Here is a 6754-nt window from a genome sequence, read left to right as displayed (position 1 = left end):
TATAGACAAGACACACAAGCAAAATGTGAAAAGTGCATATTTCATTGTTACATTTTTTTAAATATATGCTACTCCCTCTTCCATTGTCCAGGTGCCTCCACCATTTCTGCTCTGTTTCCACAGGGAGAGATGCAAGCCAAAAAGCACCCCGCTGGTGTCAATGTAACTGAAATTTGTAAAGATCTTTCCTGGCCCCATTTTCCTGAATACATTAAGACAATAAATTTTAAAAGAACCATCTGCATGGAACTTGTATACATGGGTCTGTATATATCCAGAGCCATAACTAGGCATTTTAGTGCTAAGGGCGAGCAAGCATATTTGTGCCCCTACCTTTTTTTCCATCATTTTCCGCCCCCATGGCTTTGTGCCCTGGGTGCTTGCCCCACCCTGGTTACGGCCCTGCAACTCTGCCACTTTCCTCCTTTGTATCTTGGGCAGATCATATGTTTTGGTACTTCCATGTTCCCTTATATAAAAGAGAGAGAATGATACTTACAGAGGGATGATGGGAGGTATAATTCACTGGTGAAGTGAAAGGCATTATAAGAGTGCAAACTAGAGTAATTCATCTCCCCAGAATGTGTACATGGGAAAAAAAGGGACGTTCCCCCGTAAACCAGACATCATGAGTTAGGAGCCCTTACAGAAAACAATATAGCAATGCTCTGCAATCATGATCTCTAAGACCAGAGTTTATAGCGTAGTCACTACAGCATTTGGGACCAGTGCTGTAGTATCTATTTTATAAAAATTTCAAATATGCCTCTCTGGAACTGAATCTTCTCCACCACTAAAATCCATGCCCAATGTGTGCCTTCCAGAGTGAGAATCCATCCTGCCTGCTAACACGTGTCCGGGTGAACTGAGATCCACCATGGTAGCTGGACTCCAGCTGGGCCCCTCCTCCTCTGTCAGTAATCTGCCTGTCCCACTCTAGCCCATAGGAGTTGTGCTAAATTGCTCTCTTCTGGGAGGTAGAGCATTCCCGCCATGGACAAGGCATAAAAACCTCTTCCATCAGGCAAAATCAGATCAGTGTTTTGCTTCCAGCAAAGAATGTGCACATTTTACAGTGAAAGCAATTTCCCTGTCTCCTGATTAATAACAACAGACCAAGGCCCACAGGCTGAGGAGGAGAACAGAGCTTAATTGAATTGAAAGGGGGTCCTAATGACTAGGTTCAAATTAGCCAGCATCACCCTTTCATCCTGGGGAATTGAAATGAAAGAGGATTCTCTACAGCAGGCCATGGCTAGGCCAACTCTCACCACACACTCAGCTCTTTTTAAAACATGTCTCAGATAAAGTAAGTATGTTCCTCTTTCCCAGGCTCTGCTATTTTCCCCATTCAGTTGTCTGAAGTACATATTTTAACACCCCCTCCCCCCTGCACAGGTCTAAGCCACCAGTTTTTCACCTGCAGGTCAAGAGGAGGAGCATAGCTGGGGGTGGGGGAAGGAAAACAAAAAGAAATGGCTTTGAACTGTTTTGTTTTTCCAATGAAATGATAAAACCATGTCCCAAAGCAAATGAACAGTGTCTAAGTGTCAAAAGAGCAAGACATGATTCTCCATCAGCAAAGGCGCAGGGCTGTGTAATAGGAAGTGTGAGTGGAAACAGTGATGCCCAAATAATAGTAATAATACCTGGCATTTCCCACAGCGGAATTCTGCAGTAATGGTGCAAAGCACAGCAAGAGCACTGATAGCAATTAGGGTCTTCTGGGCTGGACACAAGTCTGGGAATCAGATCTGCCTCCCAGTCCTAATCACTGCAGCAAGTCACTCTGCCTGGTCAGTTTCTCCATCAATAAAATGGAGATAATGATGCTACTCCCTTTTTGTAAAGTCCTTTGGGAGGGATCCACGATGGGACTTAGTTGTTGCAATGCTGAGTGTCACAGCATCTAGAAAATCACAAGAACACACTGTGATCCACAAAGCTGAGTTAGGCACCAAAGCTCCCTGTACAATGTATAGGGAGAGATAGGTGCCTAGGAATCCCATCTACAAAAGCCAGCCCTGGTGCTCCCTACGTAAGAGAGGCAATGGGAGAGACCAACAAAAGGCATGTGTTAAGCCCTGCCCCTTTCTCAGAGATAGGCACCTACATCTAAGCTGCCTTGAGGCACCTATGTCCATTTAGAAATCCCCAGACAGGAACTCACCACCTGGAATCAGACAGCTTGGGCACCTACCCTTTGAGAACTAAAAAATGCAATCTAACAGCTAAGTGTTATTATAAGCTGTAATGCTTTGCATCAATGGTGCAGAACAATTTACCATAGCTCTTTATGTCCTCAGCGAGATCTCCTGAGGCAAGCAGTGGATGCCCTATTGCTTAGCACATTTAAAACTCCAGGTGAGTTTTAAATGCACAGGTGGGCACAATCCTGTGTTGTCAGGGAGAAATACTGGATGGTCCACTCAAACAGATCTTTTTAGTCTCCAGAGTCTGTGGTTTACAAATGAATTCACAATTGTCCAATGCGAGTGGAGAGGGGACTGGGGTATGAGGGATATCGCCCTAGTGCAGACTTGTTTATAAAGATGCATAGGTGCTGGAGGGGTAGGCAGTGTGGATGAATAGCTTGGGCATTGCCTGGGAATCAGGAGTGGTGATCTTGGTTTCTGGCTCTGCCACTGACCCACCATGTAATCTTGGGTTTATAATCTGTGCCTTGGTATGTTTGTAAAGTGCTTTGAGATCTTTCAGTGAAAGGTGTGATGTAAGTGCTGAGTATTTATAGGCAGATAAAAAAGACAGGAGCGCTGCTCTGAGGAGCTTATAAAATCAGTCTAAATCAGAAGCACAATAAAGATGCCAATGGGGATGGCCTCAGGAGGAGGAGGACAGCAAGAGGCTGACAGAGAGAACAAGCCATGAGTTTTGCACATACTCTTTGCGTATTACATCTGTTGCACTAGATTTCTGTTAGCCTGGGTGTGCTTAACAAGTTAATTCGCCACAGCCGTGCACCTGAGGAAAGAAAGGTTTCAGAGTAGCAGCTGTGTTAGTCTGGAGTCTGTTTTTGAAGTTTTTTTGTTGTAATATTGTGACTTTTAGGTCTGTAATCGAGCGGCCAGGGAGATTGAAGTGTTCTCCAACTGGTTTTTGAATGTTATAATTCTTGACGTCTGATTTGTGTCCATTTATTCTTTTACGTAGAGACTGTCCAGTTTGGCCAATGTACATGGCAGAGGGGCATTGCTGGCACATGATGGCATATATCACATTGGTAGATGTGCAGGTGAATGGGCCCCTGATGGTGTGGCTGATGTGATTAGACTCCAATGAGAGACTGCTGAATTGGAATTAATTTGCAAATTGGACACCATCAAATTAGGCTTGAATAAAGACTGGGAGTGGATGGGCCATTACACAAAGTACAACTATTTCCTCATGTTTCCCCCCTCCCCCCAGTTCCTTACATCTCCTTGTCAATTGCTGGAAATGGGCCATTTTCATTACCACTACAAACAGTTCTTTTTCTCTCCTGCTGATAATAGCTCACCTTAACTGATCACCCTCCTTATAGTGTATATGGTAATACCCATTGTTTCATGTTCTCTGTGTGTATATATATATCTTCCTACTGTATTTTCCACTACGTGCATCCAATGAAGTGGGCTGTAGCCCACGAAAGCTTATGCTCAAATAAATTTGTTAGTCTCTAAGGTGCCACAAGTACTCCTGTTCTTTTTGAGGAAAGAATGAACCTTTTAACTGTGGTGTCTTTCAGTAGCACTTTCCTTTATATCTGAGACAAACAAATAACCCTGCGCTGATAAAAATTGTACATAAAAATCTGCAGACTCTGGTGCTTTCACAACCAAGCCATCAGTCCTTGCTGCTTTTAACCTCACTTGAGGACAGGCAGGTATCAGTCCACTCCCCACCTGCGCCACCTTATCCCCTAACCCCTGCACTCCCTCATGGTTTTAGCCTTTTGAATCCCCTCCCCGCATGGCGCCCTCCACCCCCCCCCCCGGCACTTGTGCAGCTGACCTCCTATCTCCAGTGCATGTGTGCAGCCCTTCCTCCTTCTGCCCTTCCCACCACCAGCCAGGGCACTCAGAGCCCTGCCATTGCACTCCTAGTGCTGGAGAGAACCGTCTCCGGACAGGGTCACTGGGCCCACAAGGAGGGGGTCCCTGAGTACTCTGGGCTCCGGCCAGATGCTACTGGCCCTGATCCTGTTGGAGAGAAGGCTGATGCCACTGAGCCTGACCCTGCATGCTGCCCCATTTTTGCATCGCTGGTGGCTCTGCACCCTGGGTTGATGCCCTGCTCACCCCACCTTAGTTATGGCCCTGTATATATCTGTCTTGCATCTAATCTGGATTGTTAGCTGCTCTGGGACAGACACCAGGGCTTCCTCTATATTCACTAAACTCAGAGCATCCCTGACTGTGCCCTCTGTTTCAAATGTGCCCATTACCATAAGTGCTGCTGAATGCCAATAACCAACAAAGTGCCAAGTTTATGTTGCATGTTCTTAAAAACAAATATATATTTAGAGCTTTAAAAATACCAGAGTAAGGGAAAGAGACTGGGTCAGGAACAATTTTGTGTTATGAATTAAAAATGGATTAAACTGTTGGAAGCAAAGAGGTAGATTGTAAACTCCTTGGGGCAAGGACTGTCATTTTGTTCTGTGTTTGTACAGTGCCTAACACAGTGGGGTCCTAGCCCATGATGGGCTTGTAGGGGCTACAATAATGCAAATCATGAATAACAGGAGTAATAAAGTAACCAAAAGTAACCTGTAGAGCAGGGACAGGTTGCTTGTGTGAGGCCTGGCAGCTTCAGCGTAGGCTGCAGTGCAATGTAGGCTCATTAGGTGACTATAAGGTGGACAGAAAGCTGGCTAGATCGTCGGGCTCAACAGGTAGTGATCAATGGCTCCATGTCTAGTTGGCAGCTGGTATCAAGCGGAGTGCCCCAAGGATCGATCCTGGGGCCGGTTTTGTTCAATATCTTCATTAATGATCTGGAGGATGGCGTGGACTGCACCCTCAGCAACTGGGAGGAGTGGTAGATACGCTGGAGGGTAGGGATAGATACAGAGGGACCTAGACAAATTAGAGGATTGGGCCAAAAGAAATCTGATGAGGTTCAACAAGGACAAGTGCAGAGTCCTGCACTTAGGACGGAAGAATCCCATGCACTGCTACAGACTAGGGACCAAATGGCTGGGCAGCAGTTCTGCAGAAAGGGACCTAGGGGTTACAGTGGATGAGAAGCTGGATATGAGTCGACAGTGTGCCCTTGTTGCCAAGAAGGCTAATGGCATTTTGGGCTGTATAAGTAGTGGCATTGCCAGCAGATGGAGGGACGTGATCATTCCCCTCTATTCGACATTGGTGAGGCCTCATCTGGAGTACTGTGTCCAGTTTTGGGCCCCACACTACAAGAAGGATGTGGAAAAATTGGAAAGAGTCCAGCAGAGGGCAACAAAAATGATTCAGGGACTGGAGCACATGACTTATGAGGAGTGGCTGCGGGAACTGGGATTGTTTAGTCTGCAGAAGAGAAGAATGGCATGGGGGGGCGGGAGGGGATTTGATAGCTGCTTTCAAGTACCTGAAAGGGGGTTCCAAAGAGGATGGATCTAGACTGTTCCAGGACTGCCCAGAGGGGGGGGCAAGAGGGGCAATTTGCCCCAGGCCCCAAGCCCCACAGGGGCCCCCACCAGAGTTTTTCGGGGGCCCTGGAGCGGGGTCCTTCACTCCCTCCGGGGGGCCCGGAAAACTCTTGCGGGGCCGGGCGCAGGAGCTGCTTCTGCTCCTGGTCTTCGCTGGCGGGGGGTCCTTCCGCTCCGGGGCAGAAGGACCCCCCACTGGCGAATTACCGCCGAAGACGGAGCGGGACCCGCCGCTGAAGTTCAGCTCGGTCTTCGGCGGTAATTCGGCGGCGGGGGGCCCTTCCGTTCTGGGACCCGCCGCCGAAGTGCCCCGAAGACCCACGGCGGGGGCCCCCCTCCACCGAATTACCGCCGAAGACCGGGCTGCACTTTGGCGGCGGGTCCGGCTTTGGCGGTAATTCGGCGGCGGGGGGGCCCCCGCCGCAGGTGTTCGGGGCACTTCGGCGGCGGGTCCCGGAACGGAAGGGCCCCCCCGCCGCCAAAGACCCCGGGCCCCCGGAATCCTCTGGGCGGCCCTGGACTGTTCTCAGTGGTAGCAGATGACAGAACAAGGAGTAATGGTCTCAAGTTGCAGTGGGGGAAGTTTAGGTTGGATATTAGGAAAAACTTTTTTTCACTAGGAGAGTGGTGAAACACTGGAATGGGTTACCTAGGGAGGTGGTGGAATCTCCTTCCTTAGAGGTTTTAAGGTCAGACTTGACAAAGCCCTGGCTGGGATGATTTAGTTGGGGATTGGTCCTGCTTTGAGCAGAGGGTTGGACTAGATGACCTCCTGAGGTCCCTTCCAACCATGATATTCTATGAGTCTGTGATTATTTATGAGCTGATGGAGGCACTGGGCAGCCAGTTGGTGACATTTGCAATGGCCAGTGGCAGCAACTTGTGAGTGGGGAACGAGGCACTTGGAGCATGGTCAGCCCCAGGGCAGAGGACGCTGACCACCTCCACCTGCGCTGGCTGGCTCCAGCCCCTTGTGGCTCTGGGAGTCTCTGAGCGCAGCAGGAGCAGCAGCTCTAAGACAAGCAAACAGGGTGGACAAGGGCAACGTCCCCTGCAGGGGCCAGGCATGGGGGTGCTGCTCATGGGGCCCCAATGGGACGTTAG

Source organism: Mauremys mutica, chromosome 4 (genome assembly GCF_020497125.1).
Source record: "Mauremys mutica isolate MM-2020 ecotype Southern chromosome 4, ASM2049712v1, whole genome shotgun sequence".
NCBI lineage: Eukaryota > Metazoa > Chordata > Testudines > Geoemydidae > Mauremys > Mauremys mutica.
The sequence above is the reverse complement of the archived record's forward strand: the minus strand, read 5'-3'. Positions refer to the sequence as shown.